Source organism: Neofelis nebulosa, chromosome 3 (genome assembly GCF_028018385.1).
Source record: "Neofelis nebulosa isolate mNeoNeb1 chromosome 3, mNeoNeb1.pri, whole genome shotgun sequence".
Taxonomy (NCBI): domain Eukaryota; kingdom Metazoa; phylum Chordata; class Mammalia; order Carnivora; family Felidae; genus Neofelis; species Neofelis nebulosa.
The window spans coordinates 1,451,177-1,475,344 of NC_080784.1; the positions used below are offsets into that span (position 1 = coordinate 1,451,177).

Sequence of the window (24,168 nt, forward strand, 5' to 3'; positions counted from 1 at the left end):
CCAAGATTAAGAGTTAGACGCTTAACCCACTGAGCCACCCAGGTGCCCCTATCTTACTGTTTTTTAAATCAAAATTGGGAGCTATAGCATGTTTTTCACTTCATACTCTTTTCTGAGACTGTGCCCATATTTTCAAAACATTTTTTGAGTTGATTTTATTTGAAGTGTAGTAATCCAGTGTGCAGTGTTATTCAGACATTCCCCTGTTGTTAAAGTGGCTTCCCAAAATTTTTGGCCATTATGTTGCTGTTAATAGCTTTTCTGATCTTTTCTGGAAATCTAGGTAATTTTCCTCTAGTAAATTCCCAGAAAATGAATGATTGGATTAAAGGGTGCATGTAGTTGATTCGGGCTGCTGTGACGGATTACCACAAGCTAGTGGTTTAAAATAGACGTGTGTCCTGTCGCATTTCTGGGGACCAGAAGTCCGAGATGGAGGCATCCCCGAGTTGTGCTCCCTGCACAGACCCCCCTCACTCCGGTCTCTGCCTCTGTCTTCATGTGGCTTCTTGTCTGTGACTCCTGTGTGTCTCCAGTCTCTCTCTTTGAGAGACTCTTGTCATCGGATCTGGAACCCACCCGGATGACCCAGGAGTGTTGCCTCATCTTAGGGTCCCCAGTGTAATCACACCCTCAGAGATGTGCTTCTAAATGAGGGCAGGCTACCAGTTTCCAGCCAGTGGAGGCCCCTCCCTGCAGAGCCGAGTACCCCCACCAGCCTGGGCCTGAGTGCTCAGCACATTCTGGGAAAAGGGGGCAAGCATGTGCTGACTGTGGCTCAGGACAGGGCTGTGCAAGTTTAAGAGCCCTGAGAGCCAAGGGAAGGAACATCAGAAAAGTTCGGTGCTCACCATGCTGAGCTTGGTAGCACATTGATCTCATCCTTAATGGGCTAATATCCTTTATATATAAAGATTATTTTCATGGGTGCATAAAAATGGGCGAGGAGGGGCGCCTGGGTGGCTCAGTCGGTTAAGCATCCGACTTCGGCTCAGGTCATGATTTCATGGTCCGTGAGTTCGAGCCCTGCGTCGGGCTCTGCGCTGACAGCTCAGAGCCTGGAGCCTGTTTCAGATTCTGTGTCTCCTTCTCTCTGACCCTCCCCCGTTCATGCTCTGTCTCTCTCTGTCTCAAAAATAAATAAACATTAAAAAAAAATTAAAAAAAAATGGGCGAGGATTAGCAGGAAGTTAATAAAGGAGTTCATGGTGTCAATAAGCATTCAAGAATGGTCAAACTCACTAACAAAAGGTCACAAAAAGGTAAATTCAAAATCACTCTTTTAAACTCGCAAAATAGGTTATTATTTTAAAAATAATTAATGGCCACACACTTTCAATATTTGATTATCAGGCATCTGAGCATGAGCCCATTCGTTTGTATGCCTTCAGCTTTCCCAAAATACCCCCGTGGGGCATTTTTATCTGCCAAGTGTGCCGTCCCTAACGCTCGCTTTCCCCTGAGCTCCACAGCTGATCAGAGAACACTGTGTTCCGACTTTATAATGAAATGTAGATTTCCTGTTTCAAAAGGCTGAATGGGATAGCATTTTTTTAAGAAGAACTCAAGCTGGCTAAATTTAGTGTCTGAAAAATGTCCAGCCCCAAAATAGACCTTTTCCGAACTGTCGGACGGGCTGCACTGTCTTCTTGATGGACAAGGTGAGCCGGCGAAGGTGCTGGAGCCTGGAAGTTCGGTCCTCCCGGAACCTCAGCCGGCAGACAGGTGCTGTTAGTGATGCTGATGGTGTCCCGGCCACCGCGCCCTGGAAGGATCTGTGTGCTGTGCAGTCTTGTCCCTTCCCATAGTTTGTGACACAAATGTCTGGTGGGATACAAGCTCCTGACTGTTTCTGGTTCCTGTTCAGGGGTCTCTCTCCTGCCCCATTCTTTAACTTGCCAGCTCAGCGTCCTCCCTACTCGTCCTCGCTTTCTGTTGTGAAGACTTAAAAAAATTTTTTTTTTAACATTTATTTATTTTTTGAGACAGAGAGAGACAGAGAGAGACAGAGCATGAACGGGGGAGGGGCAGAGAGAGAGGGAGACACAGAATCGGAAGCAGGCTCCAGGCTCCGAGCCATCAGCCCAGAGCCTGACGCAGGGCTCGAACTCACGGACCGCGAGATCGTGACCTGAGCTGAAGTCGGTCGCTCAACCGACTGAGCCACCTGGGCGCCCCTTGTAAAGACTTTTAAAAAGGACCTGTAAGGTTTAAAACACACCAGCTCTTTTCTGGATTTCCTAACTCACTCCTGATCTTTAGGGCAAGTTTAAAATTCTGCTTCATCTGACATTCTCGAGCTTCTTATTTCCTCCCGATGCACTTCACTCACTTTGTGAAACGCGTTGTGTCGAGTCACATGCTGCAGTCAGAGAGGATCGTGAGGCCCCGTCCTTGCCTTCCAGAGGGTCCCAGTCTGGTGGGAGCCATGGAAACGGGATAGCAAGTACCGCTGGTCCTTGAATGGCGCTCAGCGATGGCATCTGATGCAGACAGCTGGTGCAGGGACCCCAGGGGGTCAGGTGGGCACGGGGCCTGCTGAGCATCTGTCTGGGATGCATCTGGTGTGGTCGCGAGGGAACGTGGGCTGAGGCTGCAGGTGTGTGCCCAGAGCTGTGCCACCTGCCAGTCTTCCTGCTTTCACGCTCTGGGCCCGTTCATTCAGCAAGACACACAGCAGATGCCACTGTAAGGGGGACTGGATCTCCTTTTGAAGTGTATGAGTGGGGGCTGCAGTGGTGGCCAGCAAGCGTGGGATCCATGAAGACCCACCCAGCCTCTGGCAGCGGACCCTGAAGGGTCAGGCAGATGTGGACTTGGACGGGTGGCAGGTACCTCAGGACTAAGCCTCTGTGGAGTGGGATGCTGGCTGGCTGGGTCCCCTCATCCCACAGCCCAGAGTCGCCCCACTGTTGGCCTCCCTGCATGCAGCCTGCCTCTTGGGCTTCTCAGGACGGTCTTCCTCTCGAATATTGCATTTCTTTGTTCAAGGAGACTCCTGCTTACCTTGTTTCTCAAGGTTATTTTTAGAAATATAGGCAAAAGCCACAGTCACTCCACTCTGTCTTCTCCTGAACCCCCACCTTAGAAGAGCACAGACTGCAAGCTGAGAGTGCGTGTTTAACTTGACTTATCTGGGTCAAGTGTTATCATGCCTCTCTTGCAAACATGCAAACAGTGTCTTTGGAAAGTTGGAGGCCTTTACAGTGTGGGACACAAACCAGAAAACTTAGTCCGGGAGCAGGGGTGTAGCCGAGGACCTGTGACTGCAGTGGGGAGAGGTTTCCCTATGTGCTGCAATGTTCCCCCGTGGGTCAGAGTAGAGACTTGCCACGTGTCTCTCGGGAGGAACAGTGAGTGACAGCAGGGCATATTAGGCTCGGTGTTTTTTCCTTTTTTTAATTTGAGTATAGTTGACACGCAATGTTAAATAGCTTCCAATGTACAACATAGTTATTGGACAGCTGTATGTCACGCTGTGGCCACCTCAAGTGCAGCTGAGTCTGTCAGCATAGATGTTCCAGCGTCACTGACTGTGTTCCCCGTGCCGTGCCTTTCTGCCCCCCCTCCCTAACTTACTCGTTCCAGAACTGGAAGCCTGTACCGCCCACTCCTCTTCATCCATTTTGTTCATCCCCTCAACCACCTGCCCTCTGGCAACCATCAGTTTCTTCTCTGTATTTGTAGGCTGATTCTGCTTTTTGATTGTTCAGTTCTTTGTTTTTTTTTTTTTTTAAGATTCCACATATGTGTAAAATTGTATATTTGTGTTCCTTAGACTTATCTCAGTTAGCAGAATACACTCCACGCCCATCCATGTTGTTGCAGATGCCAAGATATCATCCTTTTTTATGGCTGAGTCATATTCCGTTGTGTGTGTGTATGTATATCATACTTTTATCCATTCATCTAGTGATGGATAGTTGGGCTGCTTCCATATCTTGGCTATTGTAAATAATGCTGCTATAAACATAGGGGTTGTGTATCTTTTTGAATTACCGTTTTTGTTTTCTTTGGGCAAATACCAAGTAGTGGAATTGCTGGATCATGGGGCATTTCTGTTTTTAATTCTGAGGAATCTCCATACTATTCTCCAGAGCGGCTGCACCAGTTTGCATTCCCACCAACAGTGCAAGAGGGTTCCCCTTTCTCCACAGTCTCATCAACACCTGTTGTTTCTTGCGTTGTTGATTTTAGTCATTCTGACAGGTGTGAGGTGGTGTCTCATTGTGGTTTTGATTTGCGTTTCTCTGATGATGAGTGATGTTGAGCATCTTTTCATGTGTCTGTTGTCCATCTGTTTGTCTTCTTTGGAAAAGTGTCTATTCATGTCCTCTGTCCATTTTTTAATTGGATTATTATTTTGGGGTATTGAGATGGATGAGTTCTTTATATATTTTAAATATCAACCACTTATTGGATATATCATTTGCAGATATCTTCTATCCAGTTGGTTACTTTTTCATTGTTGGTTTCCTTTACTGTGCATAAGGTTTTTATTTTGGTGCAGTCACAATAGTCGAATTTTGCTTTTGTTTCCCTTGCCAAAGGAGACATATCTAGAAAAATGTTGCTACAGTTGATGTCAGAGAAATTACTGCCTCTGCCCTCTTTAGAAGTGTTATGACTTCGGGTCTCACATTTAGGTCTTTAAATCCATTTTGAGTTTGTGTATCATGTAAGAAAGTGGTCCAGTTTCATTTTCCTACATGTTGCTGTCTTGTTTTCCTAATATCACATGTTGAAGAGACAGTCTTTTCCCATTGGATAATCTTTACTGCTTTGTCAAAGACTAATTGACCATGGAAGCATGGGATTATTTCCTGGCTCTCTGTTCTATTCCATTGATTTATGTGACTGTTTCTCTACCAGTGACATAGTGTTTTGATCACTACAGCTTTGCAGTATTTCTTGAAATCTGTGATTGTTTTCTTCTTTTTGTTTTGTTTTGTTTTGTTTTTCAGATTTGTTTTTCTTTCTCAGCATTGCTTTGAGCCTTTTGTGGTATTTTGTGGTTCCGTACCAATTTTGGTATTATTTGTTCTGGTTTGTGAAAAATGCTTTCATCTTCTGATAGGGATTGCGTTGATTCTGTAGATTGCATTGGGTATTATGGACTTTTTACCAGTATTAGTTCTTCCAGTCCATGAACATTGGATGTCTTTCCATTCTTGTCACCATGTTTCTTTGTCAGTGTTTTATAACTTTCAAAGTATAGGTCTTTCACCTCTTTGGTTAAGTTTGTTCCTAGGAATTTTATTTTTTGGGGGGTGCAATTGTCCGTGAGATTGTTTTATTTCTATTTCTGCTACTTCATTATTAGAGTATAGAAACTCAACAGATTCCTGTATGTTAACTTTGTGTCCTGCAACTGTGTTGAATTCTTTAATTCCATAGTTTTTGGTGGAGTCCTTAGGGTTTGCTATGTAAGTCATCTGCAAATAGCGGAAGTTTAACTTTTCCTTACCAATTTGAATGCCTTTTATGCCTTTTTGTTGTCTGGTTGGTGTGGCTAGAACTTCCAGTACTGTGTTGAATAAAAGTGGTGAGAATGGGAATCCTTGTCTTGTTCCTGATTTTAGAGGAAAAGCTTCCAGTTTTTCTCCATTGAATGTGATATTGGCTCTGGGTTCGTCATAGATGGCCTTTATAACATTCAGGTGTGTTTTCTCTAAACCAACTTTGTTGAGAGGTTTTTGTTTTTTTTTTCTTTAAATCGTGAACAGATGTTGAATTTTGTCAATTTTTTTTTTCTGCATCCCATGAGGTGGTCATGTGTTTCTTTTAGCCTTTATTTTATTAATGTGTTGTATCACACTGATTGATTTGAGGATATTGAACCATTCTTGCAGCCCTAGAATAATCTTACTGGATTGTGGTGAATGACCCTTTTCATGTATTGTTGGATTCAAGTCTCGGTGTTCTTTAGTGTTACTTCCGGGTGAATATGGCCCAATTTATTTATACTGAAGCTTTCTCTGTAGGAAAATGGGGGCATTCAATGCCTGGGAAGAAAAAAGTTATTTAAATCGTCAGTATGCTCAGTAAACATTTCCTTGTAGGAAAGAAGAGTCAAGAATATCTGTGAGATAGCAGGTGTCACTGAAGGTCTTCAGAAATTATGGGCAGGTCTGTGAGGAGTGAGAAGCTCTAGGTGAGGCAACCCCAGAGGAATAGGGAGGGTGGAAGGTGCTCACAAAATTGGAGGGAGTCACGGAGAGAGAATAGAGGAGATTAGTACTTGGTGCAGTCAGCATATGAGCCCAGAAGCTTCTTTGAGATCTTTGTTCATCTGTTCAAATATTGTAGGCATAAAGAATTTATCAATGCACCAGATGGAGATTTACCAGTTTTGAAACATGGTTGTGTGACCTCTAAGATGATCCAAGATAATAAAATGAGATAAATAATCATTATTTCCCTTGAGGTATCTATAGATGAGTGATGGAGAAAGCATGGCAAGTGTAGGGTCTGCTGCACATGAGGGACAGTGGCCCTGTCCGTGTGACTGTGAGGGGGGGTGAGCATTTCAGGGCTCCTGAGAGCCAGAGCTATGGAGACGGTACAGTATAGACTTTGATTCCCTGTTTAAAGTGATGCCCCAGTTAACAGCCTTCATTGTTTCCAGCCCTCTTCCTGAGGGGCGGGCTCAGTGCCCCAGTGAGCTGCTGCCCTCAATCCCTGGTGCTGGGAGGAGATGGTCCTGAGCTATGGCATGAGCGCGTCAGGAGCAGGTGGGCTGGTCCCACAGGAATTTCCGAGCCAGCTCTCGGCGGCAGTGTCTGAATGATACGTCCAAGCTCTCCTGGGGCCCCGATGGATGTCTACCATAGCGAGCTGCCAGCTCCACCTGCAAACACTTGTGGAGTTTCCCCAAGTCTCAGCTCCACTGGACTTTGGCACCTTTCACTGTATCTTAAAGGGAAAGATATCTCCTTAAGTAGCAGAGAATCACACGTTCAGGAGGATGGCCATTGCACACCAAAGAAACTTTCAGTGTGGATTTCTGTGTGTCTCAGCTCTCTTTTTGTGTGTGTGGAAGCCTTTCATGGAGGGTCGAGTGAACAGAGGTTAGAAACCAGGGCTGCAGTATTCGCAGTCTCTGTTCCCGGAGAAGGGAATACTCAGCAGTTACATGTCTGCAGCCACAGAGTGGACACATGTCTTTGTCAGCAGGATATGTACTTTTATTCCGTCTGGTAAATCTTCCTAGCAGTTTGTAATAATCTGGAGAACTTAGGCTGAATTTCTAGACATTTGGTGGTTATGTGGTCCTTTGGAAGGTACTTTCTGGTGCATGTCTGGTGGGTCCAAGAGAGAACATTACAGTCTATGCATTCATTTGATGTGGTGATTTCTGAACTCCCAATGGGCCAAGCGCTGTGCTCAGCATTGTGTGTATTTTAGTCAACAGGACAGCTGTTGCTGGAGTAAAGGTCTGTGGAGGGAGGTGAATGTTAAGTAAATATATAACAATTCCTCGGAGTGTATCTGCAGTTACAATTCCAAGTCTACCCTGGGGACTGCTCTGAAGGAGAAGCACTGGTTGATGTTTGGTGGCCTGGAGCCTGGGGGCAGAAGTGGCATTTCAGGCGGGTTCTGAAGACCAAGTAGGAATTAGGAGCACTGTTAGGGTGGCAAAGGTAATTGTCTTCTGGCCCACGGAAAGGATGTGCAGGGAGCATCAAGGACTCTCTGTGGCTCCTGCCCGAGCCGGTGGAAGATGATGTCATCCTGGGCCATGTCGAGGGTCTGGTAAGGTTGGAACCATTAACCCCCTACTTGCGAACGTTCCCTCACCTGCTCTGAGGTAGTGGGGTGCAGTCGTATAGTTAGGCTCTTAGGAGAGTACTAAATGCGAGAACTCAGTTTGCCAAACTGGTCTCGTTGTTTGGCTGTGGCTCGGGGTTTGCTTTTCTTTCTTCCCCCTGATCCCCGTTCCTATCCAGCCCACTTGCAGATCTTACCTTTTGGATCGTCTAGAACGTATTGGATCTCAAAGTGCTCTAGATGAAACGTCTGGCCAAGCCTCCTATTTTACAGATGGAGAAACTGAGGATGGCCTTTCCATAGGAGTGCTCTTTCCCTCTGCCCGGCTCTGCACCCTGACCACACCCTCCCCCCACTGTGCTTGAATTAGTAGAACGTTCTCTTAGCAGGTCTCCGCCTCCAGTCTCCCTCGGCTTGAAACCATCCTACACACAGCTGCTGGGATCATCTTTCTAAGGCCATTTTTATCATGTCACTTCTCTGCATGCTGTTTTCTGTTGCCTTTTGTCAAATCCAGATTTCTCCCTTCTGGCTCTCAGAGCCTCTTTCCTACAGTATTCCACATGAGGCTTTATGGAGCGTTTGCACAGGGTACTGCTCCTGTGGGATTCCTGTTCATGTTTTGCTGTTGCTTGCCACTGGGTCTTTGCACATGCCATATCACCCACCTGGAAAATTCTGTATCGGCCTGTTTCTTGTGTTACATTTCTCTCTTGGTCTGTGTCCATTTCTCTTTGCTATCTGACTCTGAGACCCTTTTTATCCTGGAACTCCTATGCTTCCCTCCTCCACCCTCAGTCTTTCCTGTCCTCTGTGGTTCCCTTTCGCAATTATTTATTCAGCTTATAACCTGCAGAAGATGTCCTACGCAAGATATCTTAATCTGCAAACCAGGCATCATATAACGGCTAGCTAGATTTGTAAAATTATACAGGGTGATACCCCACAATGAGCTTGCTTTAAATTTTTTTTTTTTTTTTTTTTTTTTCAACATTTTTTTTTTATTTATTTTTGGGACAGAGAGAGACAGAGCATGAACGGGGGAGGGGCAGAGAGAGAGGGAGACACAGAATCAGAAACAGGCTCCAGGCTCCGAGCCATCAGCCCAGAGCCTGACGCGGGGCTCGAACTCACGGACCGCGAGATCGTGACCTGGCTGAAGTCGGACGCCTAACCGACTGCGCCACCCAGGCGCCCCTGAGCTTGCTTTAAATAAGTTGTTTCCATTATGTATTGTCAATGGTGCAGTGACATGAGATTTATTTCACACCAGGTTTTAAGGGATGTGAGTTATAGCTGTGTTTTCCTGGCTGACAGGATGTTCCAGCACCCTCCTCAGAATGAGGTCGTGGCTAATCTGGGCCTGGGAGTGTCTCCTTCGGCATCCTGTGCTGTTCTTGTCAATTGGGAAATGGTGCTGATTCCCAGGCTGTGTGGTCCACGGGCCCCGGTGGAGTCGTGGACCCCACACTACTGTATCTAAGATCAGATGTCTTTGATTTTCCCATTTTAGAGCCGTATTTCAGCAGAGCGCAGATAGTGCTGAACGTGGTGGGAAGCTGTGTGCCTTTCCCCAGAAACTCTGTGAAACTCACTATGTAATCAGAGGCCGAGTCTGTTCTCTTTGTGGATTTCAAAGCCATCAGACCGTCTATACCAGGTGCTCTCAGGAGCGGGTGGCCCGCAGCTCTATTACGTTCATGAGTGTGGGGTGACCACGGGGCATGGTGGGGAGTGGGTGCGGTCGGCAGTGGCTCTGATGCTTCCTGGCCTCCTGGCTGAGCGCACTTGGCCCCCATCACAGTGTCTCTGAGCTTCAGTCGTCTTCTCCGTGGAATGGGGGTGAGGATGGCTTCATCCTTTCTGCACACGTGCATGGAGAGCAGAGTGAAACCGAGGGTCCCGAGGTCTCAGGAGCCTGGATGGCCAGCCAGAGGTTCAGTGCAGCCTGGACTGACATCCCTCCCTGCATCTTTGCACCTGACTGAAACCTTCTGTGTCCCTCCTCATGTAGCATCCTGGCCAGCTCCGTTTGCACACAGGCAACAAAGGTGGATTAACTACAAATTACTCATACTGCCTTAGATTGGTCGCCCCAGATGCTGTGTGTGTGTCTGGTATAGACTTCATCCGTGTGCAGAGAGATGGAGCAGGCGGGGGGGGGGGGCAGCCTCGGCTTGTCCACGCTAACCTCATGTCACGTCTGTCTGGTTCCTTCAGCTTTGTTGTCACGCGGTCTTTTCCAGGTGAGTCCCCAGCTACACCTGATCACAGGTCGGCCCCTCTCAGCCATGTGCCACTGTGTAGACTGTCCACACTGTTTTCCTGACAGTCTCTCTGAGTCATAGCGAAGTCCTGCTGGGTGTCCCCTGAGAACTGAGTCACTCAACTTGTCCACCTGATAGTCATGCCTCTTTTATGCCTACAGGTTATTCTCCTAAAATGCATTCATTGATGACTTTACTGGTCGCTGACTTTAGCACTAAATCCCCATTCCTTTTGCTGTTGCCTCTTCGGCCAAACAGCCATGATTATGTGCACATCAGCCTTAGCTCTGTGGTCCCCATTTCTAAGTATGTGGAACTGGATTAGATAATTTCTACAGTTCAGTTCTGAACATCAATTTCTCTACTTCTGTATTTATTTGGGTTTAATTGTTCAGGATTTTATTTGGTTTACTTATAGATTTGACCCTTGCACAACATAGATTTGAACTGCATGGTCTGCTAATATGTTATATTTTTTTTTTACAATACTGTAAATATATTTTTCTTTGATTTTCATAGCATTTTTTTCTAGCTTACCTTATTTTAGGAATACAGTATATTATACATACAGCATGCAGAATATGTTAATGGACTGTGTTATTGGTAAGACTTCCTTTTGGGCAAAAGTAGGCTATTAGTAGCTGTGTTTCTGGGGAGGCAGAAGTTACATGCAAATTTTATTAATTTATTATTAAATTTTTTTAATACTCATTTTTCAGCGAGAGAGAGAGAGAGAGAGAGACAGAGTGTAAGTGGGGACGGGCAGAGAGAGAGAGGGAGACACAGAATTCGAAACAGGCTCCAGACTCTGAGCTGTCAGCACAGAGCTCGACGCAGGGCTCGAACTCACAAACTGTGAGATCGTGACCTGAGCCAAAGTGGGATGTCCAACTGACTGAGCCACCCAGGCACTCCTAATTTTTATTTTTTTTTTAACGTTTTATTTACTTTTGAGAGACAGAATACAAGCAGGGGAGGGGCAGAGAGAGAGGGAGACACAGAATCTGAGATAGGCTCCAGGCTCCGAGCTGTCAGCACAGAGCCCAACGTGGGACTTGAACCCACGGACTGTGAGATCATGACCTGAGCTGAAGTTGGACGCCTAACCAACTGAGCCACCTGGGCTTCCCTATATGTGAATTTTAGACTGCACAGGGGGACTGGTGCCCCTAATCACTGCGGTTTTAAAGGGCCACCTTACCCTGACCATTAAAGATAGTAGAGGTTAAGCTACCATTTCCTGAGCAAGTGCACCAGGCATGGTGCTAGATGCTGTGTAGACAGCAGCTCGCTGAGTTCCGTGATGTCGTTGTGAGAGTCGTCCTGCTGTTGACAAACCCTTAGCTAGACTAACAGAGAGAAAGGCTCAAGTAAATCAGAGGTGAAAGAGAACACCTTATCCTGGAAGTCCAGAAATAAGAGGGTCATGTGGGAGCATCATATGTGATGACATGCCGGCACTTTGGGTAGTCTGGAGGAAATGGATAAATTCCTGGACATACAGCCTATCACGCCTGAGTCAAGAAGGAGAAAGCCAGAACAGACCAATTACAAGGAGATTGAAATAGCAATCAAAGTCTCCCAACAAAGAAAAGCCTGGGACCAGATGGCTTCACATCTGAGTTCTACCACATATTCAAAGAAGAATTAATACCAGTTCTTCTTAAACTCTTCCAAAAAGCGGAGGCAGAGAGAACACTTCCAAACTCATTTTATGAGCCTAGCATCACCCTTACACCAAAGCCAGACGAGATCCCACAAGACAAGAGAGCCACAGGCTGTATCTCTGTGATCAGTCTGGTTCAACCGTGAGGGAACCAGAGCCACAGACTATCACTGCCCAAAGGTTCAAAGCAGATTGGGGTGGATGGGGTCTGCCCTGCTCTGAGGATGTGGGAGCTGGGAGGGATGGGGAGGCAGGATGCCGTACTGAGGTTGGCTGTATTGAAGGCCTGCCAAGTGTTTCCTTCATAAAAATCATTTGTGTCTTGGTACTTTCTGCATAAACCTTGAAACGATAATGAAGGCCTTTCTTTAGGTCAGGAAAAACCTTAACACTTGTTACTTTTGTTCGATATGCAAACTTTAATGTTAATGTATATCTTTGCACATATTTTGAAGTAACATTTGCACATAATTAAAAAAAACTCAGCACGGAAGGAATGACGGTGAAAGCAGTAGCATCTTGCTCCGCTTCTCCCTGTGACCAGGCCCGGCAGAATCACGAGTAACTCAGAATTGTTGAATAGACTTTGTTTTTTGGTGCAGTTTTAGGTTCATGGCAAAGTAGACAGGAAGATGCTGAGATTTCTCATGGACCCCATGGCTGCCTCCCCCCATCGTCAGTATCAACCTCTGTTGACAGTAGTTACCCCTAGGTAATCTGCACTGATACATCCTTATCACCCAGAGTCCACAGTGGACCTTGGGGTCACTCCTGGTGTGGTGTGTTCTCTGGGTCTGGTGAATGGGGTGGGCGCATATCCACCATTGCGGTGTCCCCCAGAGTATTTTCACTGTGTGACTCGCTTTTAGCTGTTGCTGTGTTTTCAGGGCTTTGCAGGGTGATTTCCTTGGGTCCTGACTAATCCACTTTAGACATTACTCACCACGCACCACATCTGCCCCTTCTCTCAGCTTAAGGAAGTTACTCCTTTTAGATTCTTCTCTTAGCTCGCTCATTTGCTTAATTAACAGCTTCCACTTTTACTTCTTACCCTGTCAACTCTAGGTTGCCAGATCGACAGCCTGGCTTGTAACGAGGAGATACTTCCTTCCTTTCCTATTTCGCTTAGCTGACACGTGTCCATCACTGACACCGTTAAATTGTGTTAAGTGATCATGGTTACGTCTGGTGCTTTTCAGTAGGTCGAAAATAAAGGAGTGTGTGTTGTTATCTGAATGGAGATATTATTCAGGGCAGGGCTGCCTGGTGCATGTCGATTATTTTCTTTCTCAGGTGGTTGCTTGTTCTGCCTGAAGTTTCTGATGGTGTTCACTTTTCTTGCATTTTCTTTCTTTATTGCCTTTACAGTTGTTCCAAATGCTCAAGGGGTAGTGTCCATTTTTCTCCTGAAACCACCTCATTTCCCCCATGTATAAGGGCTACTTCCTGAAGCTCTTGTCACTCAGAACTCATTACCTTCCAGCCATGAGGGTGAGCCTCACCCTTTACGTCTCTTTCATTTCTCTCCTGGCTAGACCTATTGCTCGGTAAATTTCTTGCCTTTTTCTGTCTCTATTTTCACCCTCACTTTGTTAATGTGCATCTTCGAGTAATTTCCTAAGAAAATAAAAGTACAAGGTAAGTTTTTTGATCTTGCCTGTCTGCTCTCATATGTGTGAAAGTTTGGCTGGGTATAGAATTCTACACTCTAAATAATTTTGCATATGACTTTCGAAGGCATTTTTCCTTTGTTTTAATTCAGTGTTGTTGCTGGCAAGTCTGATTCTTGTTCGTTGTTTAAGTGATTTCTTCTCTCTGCAAATAGATTTTTCTCTTTATCTTTGTGTTCTAAAAAAATCATGAAGATGTACGCAGGTGTAGGTTTTTTTCCCCTCTCAGTCAAGATGCCTGTGTGGACTCTTCTGGTTAAAAGTTATGTGCCTTTGGCTTTTGTAAACTCTCATGTAGTGTTTGTTTGATAATCTCTTCCCATCTGCTTTTTTTTTCTCCTGCTGGTTTGTTTGTTTTTTCCTTCCAAATTCTTGTTATTTGGATATGGAACTCATCCTAGATCTATTCTTTCTGATTTGTGTGTTTTATTACATGTTTTTAGGTCTCTTTTATATTTTTGTGTTCTACTTTCTGGCAGATTTCTCAACATTGTCTTCTCACATTTCTAATCAAATTTTAATCTTTACAATTTATTTTTATTTTCCAAAACATCTCTATTTCTGTTTTTATAGAAACATTTTTTGAATGACCCAATATCTGTCTACTCAGGTTACTGTTTTATAAAATGTTTTATTTACTTTTTGAGAGACACAGAGCATGTTCGTGCAAGTTGGGGAGGGGCACAGAGAGAGGGAGAGAGGATCTGAAGCAGGTTCTAGGCCAACAGCAATGAGCCCGACGTGGAGCTCAAACCTGTGAACCGTGAGATCATGACCTGAGCCGAAGTGGTATGCTCAACCAATTGAGACACCCAGGCGCCCATCTCAGGTTTCTTTGTGGAGACTAATTTGCCTTCTTTTTGGGGGGTGGGCGTTCAGATAGCTACTTTATCCTCTGAACTTCCTCCTTTGCCCTGGGCTGCTCATTCTGTTCATTTTGGCTCTAGCTCTCAGTTTGCAAACAGAACTCATCACCCAGGCCTTCTCCTGAGGGTGATGGGCAGAAGCAGGCCATGTTTCTGGAGAACCCCTAAATTCTAGAATTCAGGTCTTCATTTAGAGTAAATTAATTTTATTTGTGAAAAAGAATGGCCCTGTTTTGTGAGTTTGGTTGCTAGGCTGATAGGCATTTTATGTGGAGGGATATGAGGTCCCTAGTGATGCTTTAAGCTTTGCCTGGCACCCAGTGCTCGCTGTGTTCCAGGCGTGCTGTGAACTGTTCACGTGGGTTCCTTAAATGCTGGCCTTCCTCCATCGCTCTGGGAGGTCTGTGCCCACATTCTGTAAGATCATCATTTTTTTTTAAATTTCTCCAGGGCATTGTGTACGAAAATCTGTGGATCTTAGTATTTCACAAGTAGATACGGACATACTTGAAAAATCAGTGTTGATGGCTTTGAGCTAGAGAAGCAGTAAGTCCTGTGTGTGTGTCTGCCGTGGGGAGCGTTTCCGTGTCATATTTGAAAGCAGGCGTTTTCGCAAGCCCGGGGGGTAGAGACTTCCTTCTGCGTATATGAGCCCGTGTTATACGTCGGCGAGGGTCCTGCATCACAGAACAGAGCTCAGCAAGACGCACGACATTCCCCATTCCCATGTTCTCTCTGCGCCTTAGCAGTGATGCTTGAGAAGGAGCCTCGGGTGGAGGAGTCCATCGTCACAGCGTTCTTGTCACACGTCCCCACCTGCACCTGGTGGGCACATCTGTGGGGTACTCAGAACACTGGTGTGAGAAGTGACAGAGTCCATGGTTCTAAGGACCAGGTAAGGTCTTGCTGTGTATCAGGTTGTTCTGAATTCTTTGTTTTCAACAAAACTGAGGGAGAACCTAATCATATTGCCATTTGGTGGATCACTGAGAACAGGTGAGAGATCGCTGTCAGCTTTGGCATGTGACATCATGGGAATCCATGGCCGGGGTGACATTACTATAACAAACTGCTGTCTCTGCGAAAATAGTTTCTTATGCTTACTTCAAAAACCCCGGGGTTTTTGAACCTGGACCTCATGGGCACGGGATGTCTTAAACACCTGGACCTCATGGGCACGGGATGTCTTAAAACGTACACTTTAATTCGCTCACATAGAATCTTTGCTATAGGGATAGATGAAACAGTAGTCAGTAAAAACTTTCATGCGTAAAATATATTAGTTGAGGATGAAATTCTCCGGGGTCAATGGAGTGGAATTAAGAGTGGAGGAGTAAAAGTAACAATGTACGATTTCTAACTGCTTGGTTCACTATTTAAGGAGAGTTGATTCTTAGTTGCTACCTCGCCAGCAGCCCCCGGGCACTGTCCAATCTCCTCGGCCCTGAGGGTGGGGGCCTCCTGTGGACATGGCCATCTCCAGGCCACTGGGTACACTTAAGAGAACAGGCTAATGGTTTAGTTTAAAATGGCAGTTGTTACAATATTCCAGGAATTCAATCATTTGCAATGCTTTGCTAGTTATTCAAAATTCTTCAAAGGGCCCCTTGAGTGGGGAAACAAATGTGAAAGGACCGCTAGTTCAGGGAATGTGGAATCCGGAAATCCGGCAGTTTCAGGAATCTGAGGATGAGGATAGAAGGGAACACCAGGAAATCCAGCTCAGGCTGGTCATGCCTGGGGACGGGGGTGGAGAGTCAGTGGTGCAGCGAGAGTGATGACCTCACCACCCCAGGCCCGGGCTTAACATGCATTTGTCTTTGCGTGCTCTTATGGTACTTACTTGAGAAACTTAAGTTTTAAGGAGTGGTATCTCATTTAAGCAGAGTACAGTATTACCATCTTAAGTAATAGTTTTGTTATCAAGATAAGTGTTCTCTGCTCAGGTGTCGTTGGAGAAGTCGCCTGAATCTGAAGGGCTGTACTCGACCCTCTGGAGTACACTACTGTCCTATTAGGGATTGTTCAGAAGGGAACATTGGAAAGGAATGGCGTATAAATGGCATCTTGAAATGGAGTTTTATGGCGTGATTCCCACATTATAGACCATTCCTAGTAGAATTTGCCTAAAGGGATCTATGGAGAATAAGAGTTAAGGAGTGACCATTTATAATGAATACAAATCGGGGCGCCTGGGTGGCTCAGTCGGTTAGGCGACTGACTTCGGCTCAGGTCATGATCATACAGTTTGTGAGTTCGAGCCCCACGTTGGGTTCTGTGCTGACAGCTCGGAGCCTGGAGCCTGTTTCAGATTCTGTGTCTCCCCCTCTCTCTACCCCTCCCATGCTCACACTCTGTGTCTGTCTCTCAATAATAAATAAACGTTAAAAAAATTTATAATGATATGAATCCATGGTGAATGTCAGAGATGATTTAGGCACATGAGCCGATGGCGGCTGGTCAGTAGCAATCCAAAGACAGGATGCTGGTTAAGAACAGGTGCTTACTTAGCAGAGTGTTTGGTATATGCTTTCAAAGAGAGACAGATGTGCTCTTGCAGGGGAAAATCCATGCTGACCATGCTGCCTTGCGTGCATGTAAGACACAAAGAACTCAAGACTCATTAGCTGGATTTAAAGAGAGTAAGAAGAATCAGGGACATTGAAATAAAAAAATTCTTTCTAATTGAAGTTTTGAACTTTAACTGATAATTTCCTTATGTAAAACAGCATTGAGAATTAAACAAAAATGACAGTCTCATAAAGTAAATGAAGTGGTTGTGGAATGTTAGGATTTATACCTTATTTGGCCGTGCTTCCAGCTTTTAAGTGGAAAGCTTCACTTTTGGGAGCCCGGGAGGTCATTCCAATAGGACATTGATGTCTTACAGCTTCCTAATCTATAAACAGATTTAGTTCTTATGGTTTAAATATATTGGCAAGATACTGAGTCATGATCCCTTCTTCCAGAAATCCTGACATGGTGTCTAAATAGAGTTCTAGGGCTCATTGTTCTCTGCAGGCAGTCGCCATCCATTCGCTTCATCTTGACAAAGACGAGTCAGAGGTGTGGATTAAGGTTACAGTGTTGAAAGGGTTCTCTCTGCAGAAAAATGAGCAAGTGAGTGGTGCAAGATTTTTATTTTAGCTTCTGTTTAGAGAATTACTTCTAATCACAATGCCTTTTGAATCCTTAATATTTTTTTTACTTCCTATGAGTTAGTCCATCTGGGAAAAGATATGACATCAAAGGTCCATAAACATGTACCATATACTTTTGCCATGCTGGTGTTTAAAGAAAGAACTGTGAGTTTTTTTCTAAAAATATTAGCATGTCCCCTGACAGAAGAATGACTAGGAAGTGACTGCTGGAGCCTCTGGGCTTCCCCGGTGCTGCTGAGGCCTGGTGTCGCTACCTGAGTTCAGCTTGTTCTGTTTTATCGTTAGGCAGTAATGCTCAGCCACGTGCTGTTGGCCGGCCACTTTTCCAGTTCCACACAGGGTGACCTGTCCCACATGCTCCATAGTATAGGGCCCTGACACACAGCCTGTTGGTAACCGTAGGTCAGTGACCGGTGCTGTCTGCTCAGCAGGTGAGTCTGGTGCGTACACATCACAGATCCCCTCGGAGATAGGAGCATGACCCGGACAGTGAGCAGTTCCTCTGTCACCAGTACAAAACACAGAACTTGAAAAGAAATAGTATTAAAATCTACCTATAGGTCTAGATATTTGGTGATTTAACCTCTTCAGAGAAAAGCGAAGCTTTAGAAGGGAAAAAATACTTCTCAGTAACCAGAGTAGATGAAGTAAAGTTTGTGGCTGTTACTAATGCACTACTGACTAGGGGTGGTGAGCAGGTGTCACGGGAGTGTTTGAGCATTGCACACGGGACTTAGGAATCAGGGGGGAGCCACAGTGGGTAGGTGCTCCAGCCTCCTTACCTGGATTTCGCTGTGAACGTCTCTGCTTTTATCTGTATTTTCTATGATGGGGGGGAGGGGGGTGGGGTGGGTTGTGTACTAGTTTATTTAAAATATAATTCAGTGGCAAAAAACAAGTGGTAACATGAACAGTATGATTTTCAAGCGTCCTTCTAGGACTAAGATGATACGATAATAGATAAATTTCAAGTACTATTTTTGGTAAAGACCTTGTTTTCCTTTTGTATGTATATAGATTGTTGAGAATATTCTTAGATCTGTTACAGAGTGGATGGAAAAAGGAAAGAAATCCCTCACCAAGTGATTCTAATAGTGTGGGTCCCATCATTGGTAGAGGTAGTTTCTGTTAATTTTTGTGCTAGGAACAAATAATTATTTGCCAAAATACATGACATTGGGTGAATTGCCATGCCATTGACCTTGCAGTAAACTAGCAGGGGGGTGCCTGGTGGCTCAGCTGGTTAAGCCTTGGACTTTGGCCCTACATGGGGCTCTCTGCTGTCAGCACAAAGCCTGCTTTGGCTCCTCTGTCCGCCTGCCCCCACCCCTCCCCTGCTTGTTCTTCATCTCTCTCTCAAAATAAATAAATAAAAACATAAAAAAAAAAAAAGGAAAGAAACCAGCAGTTAGAAGCAGGTGAATATTCATCTAGATGAGGTTCTAACACATCCAAAAAAGATAATGAAATAGTGACTTACAGAGTGATTAATTTTTCCATAATGTAAGCAAGGGCCACACTTGGGCTATGCTGGGCTCTGTAAGAATTCCCTCATCATCAAGTACACGGGCTTATGTGTTCTTGCTCTGCTATCCTGAACTTGTGTTTTTATCTCATGGGCTGGGTTGGACGCTGGAGCTCCAGCCACCTTACCTGCTTTCTTAGCAAAGTCAGAGGGAACTCAGATGTGCACGCCCCCTATCGCTGAGCACATATCTCAGGAGTCACACACAACGTTTCTGCTGACATCTTACTGTTCAGAACTTAGTCCGGGGGCTCTTCCTGTCTTCCAGGTAACTGGGAGAGGTAGTTTTTATCCTAGAGCAGGGGCACACTCGCGGTTTCTGTACGAGGTCAGGTGATAAATATTTTATGCTTTGCAGGCCACATGGCCTCTTCAGCACTCAGGCCTGCCATTTTCACGCGAAAGCAGTCCCAGACAGCATGTAACTGAGCGTTGCCGTATTTCAGTAAAACATGATGGACGCTGAAATTTGAATTCCGTATGATTACCACGTGTCATGTCATATTATTATTTTTAATGTTTTTTCCAAGCATTTAACAACATAAACATTTTCAGCTTGAGAGTCCTATGAAAACAGGCTGTAACAATTGGCCTGCTGGTCAGAGTTTGTTGGGCTCTCGTTCTAGAGCGCCATGAATCCCGTTGAAACCCAGCGGGTCTAGAGACAAAGGAGGACATGACATATTGATAAAAGGTTCAGTCCTTCAAAAAGGGTAATAATTGTAAACATACAGGCAACTAACAACAGATCCCCAAAATATATGAAGACTACGCGACAAAATTAAACGTATATTCTGTTGTGGAGAAATAAGCAGTTTTACCACAATACTTGGAGACGTCGGTGACCCTTTTTCCTCACAGCAAACATGCAGGAGGGCAGTACGGGGCCAGGGCCCTGAGTGACACTGAACACCAGGAGGCCTGACAGATGTGTGCAGAGCCGCCATCCGGTAGCAACCGCAGCCTCTTCAGGTGTATATGTGACTCTCTCCAGATGCACCAAATGTAGGGCCCCAGCACGAGCCTCAGTAAATTTCAACATGTTGAAATAACATGAGTAACTTCTGGCCACAGAGGAATGAAACTAGAGATCAGTAATGGAAGGGAAATAAAGGAAAGACCACAGTGTGGAAATTAAGCAACAGACTCCTAAATAACGAATGAGTCAAAGAAGAAATTGCAAGGGAAGTCAGAAGCCAGGAGACAAATGAATAGAAAACCACAGTATGCCCAAGCTCATCGGATGCAGGGGAAGTAGCACTCAGAGAGGAACTTACTGCTTCAAATGCCTACATTTCACAATGAAAATGATCTCAAATCGGTCACCTAGTTATCCATTGACACACGATGTTACATTAGTTTCAGGTGTACAGCGTAGTGATCAAGTCACCATGAGTGTAGCTGCTGTCTGTCACCACACAGGGCCATTACAGCCCCACTGACTGTTCCCTGCTGTTCCTTTCATCCTGTGGCTTCTTCATGGCCTAACTGGAAGCCTGGACCTCTTGCTTCCCTTCACCCATTCTGCACCCCACCCCCCCCTACTTGGCGACTGTCAGTTCTTTGTATTTATGGGTCTGATTTTGCTTTTTGTTTTTTTTATTCTAGTCATTTCACTTAATATTATATCCTCTAGGTCCATCCATGTTGTCTCAAACGGCAAGATGTCATCCCTTTTTTATGGTGAGCAGTATTCCATTGTGTATATGTATCGCTCCTTCTTTATCCATCATCCATGGATGGACACTTGGGCTGCCTCCATAGCTTGATGTTGCCAGTAATACTTCAGTAAACACAGGGGCACATATATCTTTCAAAGTAGTGTTTTTGTTTTCTTTGGGTAAATACCCAGTGGTGGAATTACTGGATCACATGGTAATCGTATTTTAAATATTTGATGAGCTTCCACGCTATTCTCCATGGTGGCTGCACAAATTCACATTCCCAGTGGTAGTGCACAAGGGTTCCTTTTTCTCCACATCCTCGCCAACACTTGTGATTTCTTATCCTTTTTATTCTAGCCATTCTGGCAGGTATCAGGTGATCTCCGATTTGCATGTCCCTGATAACTCTCACTGTACGTGTTAAGAAACAAGAAAGAGAATAGCAAACTAAACCTGTAGTAGGCAGACGGAAGGAGATAATGACAATTAGAGTACAGATAAACACATGGAGAATAGAAAATCAATAGAGAAAATCAATGAAATAAAAAGCTGGTTCTTTGAAAATACAAACAAAATGGATAAACTTTTAGTTAGCTTGACTAAGAAAAACACAGACTCAAGTTACTAGAATCAGAAATTGAATGTTAGTGGCTTAACAGAAATAAAAAGAATTGTAAGATAACATACTATGAGCAACTGTCCAGTCTTCCTTGACTTAAGGTGGAATTCTATCCCAACAAACCCCTTGTAAGTTTGAAATATAACTTGACGTTCATTTGGTTTCAACTGAATGGATATTAGTTTCTCACTATTTTTCATAAAGTCAAAAAGTTATAAGTTGAACCATCATAAATCAAGAACTATCTGTATGCCAAAAAATTGGATAACCCAGATGTATCAATTTCTAGAAATACGTAACCTCTCAAGACTGAATGTAAAGAGGTAGGAAACCTAAATAGACCTGTAAGAAGTAAGGAGATGGAATCAGTAAAACCTTCCAACAACAACAACAACAACAACAACAACAACAACAACAACAAGAAAAGCATAGGAACAGATGGCGTCACTGGTAAATTCCACCAAAAATTTAAAGAAGAGTTAACATCAAATTTTTCCAAAAAATTGAAGAGGAGAGAACACTTCTGTCTCATTCTATGTGGTCAACATTAACCTGACACTACAGTCAGACAAGACTACTTCAGGAAAACTATATGTGACTATTCCTGGAGAATATCTATGCAAATATACTCCACAGAATACTAGCAAACCAGAATTCCTTGGCACAGTAAGAGAATTTTACACCATGACCGGATGAGATTTATCCCAGGAATGCAAGTGTGGTTCAAGATGTGAAAATTCATCAATGTAATACTCCACATTAATAGAATGAAGAAAGAGCCCAATGATCATCTTGATGCAGAAAAAGCATTTAAATAATCCAATACTCTTTCATGATAAAAGCACTCATTAAGCTAAGAATAGAATGGAGCTTCCTGAACATGATAAAAGTCACATATGAAAAGTTGTAGCTAACAAGTTGGTGGCAGAAGACCGAAAATTTCCCCTAAGACCAGGGGCAAATCAAGAGTACCTGCTTCCATCATTTCTGTTGAGTGTTCAAATCAGAAAGGGATAAATCTATTTCTAGATGATGTGATGCTGCATGTAGAAATCTAAAGGGGAACCTGGGTGGCTCAGTCGGTTAAGCTTCCGACTTTGGCTTAGGTCATGATCTCACAGTTTGTGGGTTCGAGCCCTGACTCAGGCTTTGTACTGACAGCTCAGAGCCTGAAGCCTGCTTCAGATTCTATGTCTCCCTCTTTCTCTGCCCCTCCCCTGCTTGTGCTGTGTTTCTCTGTGTCTCTCAAAAGGAAATAAATGTTAAAAAATTTTAAAGAAGAAATCTAAAGAACCTACACACCGAAAACTGCTGGAGCTGATAAACCTAGGAAAATAAACTTAGCAGAGTTTCAGTGTGTAAAATTAACATACAAAGATCAGTTGTATTTTCTGTGCACTAACAATGAAGAATCTAAAAAGGAAATTAAAACAATTGTGTTTGTAACATCAAAGAAAATGAAGTATTTAGGAATTAAGTTAACTAAACGAAAGACTTGTTCATTCAAAACTACAAGACATGGCTAAAACAGATAAAGACACAAGTAGATGGAAAGATATCTTGTGTTCGTGGGTTGGAAGACTTAATATTATTATAACAACAACACTACGCAAAGGAATCTACAGATTCAGCGAAATACCTACTAAAATTTCAGCAGCCTTTTTGCGGAAATAGAAAAATCTATCTTAAAATTCATATAGAATTTCAGTGATGCCCACATATCTAAGATACATGCCTTAAAAAACAACAAAGTTGGAGGACTATACTGTCTGTCTCAAAACTTGCTATAAAACTGTTATGAAAGCAACATGGTGGTGGTATATGGATAGACATGTACATCAATGGGATAGAACTGCAAGTTCAGAAATAAACCCTGATGTTTACTGCCAATTAATTTTTGACAAGGGTGCCAAGTTTATTCAATGGGGGAAGAATTGGACCTTCAAAAACTGTTGCTGATAGACTGCATGTCCTCATGCAAAGGAATGAATTCGGACCCCTACCTCACGCCATATACAAACATTATCTCAGTATGGATCAGTACCATTGTAAGAGCTGAAAACTCTTAGAAGAAAACATAAGGGCAGATCTTTACGACCTTGGATTTGACAACAGTGGTTTCTTCATGTTGACACCAAAAGCACAGGCAACAAAATAAAAGATAAATTGGGCTTTGTTTCCTGCACAAAGGGCACTATTGAGATAAAAAGTCCATGAATAAGAGAAAATATTTCCAAATCACATATCTGGTATGGGTTTAATATTCAGAATGTATAAATCCTACAACCAACCACAAAAGGTAAACAACACAATTAAAAATGGGCTAAAGACATTAACAGACACTTCTCTAAAAGTGATATACAAATGGTGAGCACGCACATGAAGAGATGCTCAATATTGTTAGTCCTTAGGGAAATGCAAATCAAGACCATAATGAAATATCACTTCACACCTACCAAGATGTCAAAAACAAGCAAACAAAAAAAAAGCCCCCAAAACAACAGCAAAGGAAGGTAACAAGTTTTGGTTAAGAGAAATTGGAACCCTTATACATTGCTGGTGAGAATCTTAAAATGGTTCACCTTTTACGGCAAAAAGGTTTGGAAGTTCTTCTAAAAGTTAGTGGAAGTACCCTATGACCCTGCAATTCTACTCCTAACTATATGCCCAAAAGATTTAAAAATTGCAACTCAAACAGATATCTGTATGCAAATGTTAACAGATGCTTATTCACAGTAGTCAGAAGGTAGAAACACCCCAGTGTCCATCCATGCAAGAGTGGATAAATACAGTGTGGTCTATCCACACAGTGGAATATTATTCAGTCTTGAAAAAGAGTGAAGTTCTGGCACGTTTTGCACAACATGATGAACCTTGAAAGCATTATGTGGGGCTCCTGGGTGGCTCCGTCGGCTAAGCGCCGATTTCAGCTCAGGTCACGATCTCACGGTTTGTGGGTT

At 43.9% G+C, this 24,168-nt stretch overlaps 1 protein-coding gene across 5 annotated transcripts in view; it reads left to right on the forward strand.

Annotated features, from left to right (window-relative positions):
* Positions 1 to 24,168, forward strand: part of DLGAP2 (DLG associated protein 2) — a 791,131-nt gene that overhangs the window by 10,924 nt on the left and 756,039 nt on the right. The gene's annotated exons all lie outside the window — the stretch shown is intronic.